Here is a 2,644-nt window from a genome sequence, read left to right as displayed (position 1 = left end):
TTCCCACGATTTATCGATATATCGCTATCAAAAGGGCAATGTCGAATCCGAATATTTTTTATTTTAAATTAAATTTTTTTTCGAAATTTTCGGTATACATTAGAAGTTGTTCTTTTGAAATTGTATTTGCATATAAATTTACTTTCACTGTGTGAGGGATTGTTATTACTTGTTGAGCTTTCATCCCGTCCACTCTGTCTTTATGACTTTGTGAAGCAAGCGTATGGGACATAAAAGAAGAAAACCTATTCTACGGCAGGCGCCTGGGAGAAGGTAGCAGTGTGAACGGCATGACAAGATTTCCAACGCGAAGACATAGCACACCAGCTGCGTTAAAGTGTGCTGTTTCTTCACATTGACATTCTCAAAAACAGTTGCTGAAAATGATGAACAAAAATCTAATTGACATGACTGGTCGTTGCGGTGGGAACAGACTTGTGAGGCGAAACGCTGACGTAGGAGGTGCATTCAAGTTCTAAGGCCACCGATTTTTTTTCTAATTAACTACTCATCCGAAATCGATGAAACTGGCGTTACATCTCGACGTAATCACCCCGTACACATTTTTCACAACGCTGACGCCATGATTCCATGGCAGCGGCGAAGGCTTCTTTAGGAGTCTGTTTTGACCACTGGAATATCGCTGAAGCAATAGCAGCACGGCTGGTCAATGTGCGGCCACGGAGAGTGTCTTTCATTGTTGGAGAAAGCCAAAAGCCACTAGGAGCCAGGTCAGGTGAGTAGGGAGCATGACGAATCACTTCAAAGTTGTTATCACGAAGAAACTGTTGCGTAACGTTAGCTCGATGTGCGGGTGCGTTGTCTTGGTGAAACAGCACACGCGCAGCCCTTCCCGGACGGTTTTGCAGCAGTGCAGGAAGGAATTTCTTCTTCAAAACATTTTCGTAGGATGCACCTGTTACCGTAGTACCCTTTGGAACGCAATGGGTAAGGATTACGCCCTCGCTGTCCCAGAACATGGACACCATCATTTTTTCAGCACTGGCGTTTACCCGAAATTTTTTTGGTGGCGGTGAATCTGTGTGCTTCCATTGAGCTGACTGGCGCTTTGTTTCTGGATTGAAAAATGGCATCCACGTCTAATCCATTGTCACAACCGACGAAAAGAAAGTCCCATTCATGCTGTCGTTGCGCGTCAACATTGCTTGGCAACATGCCACACGGGCAGCTGTGTGGTCGTCCGTCAGCATTCGTGGCACCCACCTGGATGACACTTTTCGCATTTTCAGGTCGTCATGCAGGATTGTGTGCACAGAACCCACAGAAATGCCAACTCTGAAGGCAATCTGTTCAACAGTCATTCGGCGATCCCCCAAAACAATTCTCTCCACTTTCTCGATCATGTCGTCAAACCGGCTTGTGCGAGCCCAAGGTTGTTTCGGTTTGTTGTCACATTGCCTTCATTAAACTGTCGTACCCACGAACGCACTTTCGACACATCCATAACTCCATCACCACAAGTCTCCTTCAACTGTCGATGAATTTCAATTGGTTTCACACCACGCAAATTCAGAAAACGAATGATTGCACGCTGCTCAAGTAAGGAAAACGTCGCCATTTTAAGTATTTAAAACAGTTCTCATTCTCGCCGCTGGCGGTAAAATTCCATCTGCCGTACTGTGCTGCCATCTCTGGGACGTATTGACAATGAACGCGGCCTATTTTAAAACAGTGCGCATGTTTCTATCTCTTTCCAGCCCGGAGAAAAAAAAGAAATCGGTGTCTTTAGAACTTGAATGTACCTCGTAGTTGGCGCTCGGCGTTATCAACAGAAACTGCAACGTTTAGTTTCACCAAGCAATTTTGACAGTCCAGCTGCTAGATCGGTGGCGTTTGCAGAATTGAAAAAAACAGGGAATACGACATGAAGTGTCTTAGACAAATCCGATTTGCGACGAAACCGAACGATGGATCCATCACATACCTTTTATTGTGCCCCTAAGATGCAGTTACCATTGTTAGCAATGTAGTTATAGCCAAGCTTGAACGTGCATCGTTTTCCTTTCAATTCTTGCTCTATGGATGATAGGCAGATTGCTGGCTTATTAATGTACAGAATATCTGGTAATGAATCAATACTTAAAAATACATCTCTGAAATCGGTGGTATGTATACAATGTGCAGACGACATTTTTACAGACGGCTACGTCGAGATTTCTCTCGCCGATATATCGATAGCCTTTTTGGTATATCGGGAGCCAATAAAGATACTGTTCTAAGTATTGATAGGCAGATTGATGGCTTATTAATGTACGGAATATGTCGTATTGAATCAGTATTTAAAGATATAGCTCTGAAACCGGCGGTGTGTATTCAATGTGCAGCCGACATTGTTACAGGCGGCTACGTCGAGATTTTTCTCGCCTGTATATCAATAGCCTTTTTGGTATATCGGGAGCCGATAATGATATTGTTTTAAGTATCGAACTATGGGATTCCCTATATTTTTAAGTGTGGTGTCGCCGCCAGACACCACACTTGCTAGGTGGTAGCTTTTAAATCGGCCGCGGTCCGCTAGTATACGACGGACCCGCGTGTCGCCACTGTCAGTGATGGCAGACCGAGCGCCGCCACGGCAGGTCTAGAGACAGATCCTAGCACTCGGCCCAGTTGTACAGCCGAC

This window comes from Schistocerca cancellata, unplaced genomic scaffold (genome assembly GCF_023864275.1).
Source record: "Schistocerca cancellata isolate TAMUIC-IGC-003103 unplaced genomic scaffold, iqSchCanc2.1 HiC_scaffold_718, whole genome shotgun sequence".
Taxonomy (NCBI): domain Eukaryota; kingdom Metazoa; phylum Arthropoda; class Insecta; order Orthoptera; family Acrididae; genus Schistocerca; species Schistocerca cancellata.
Note: the sequence above shows the minus strand (reverse complement) of the source record.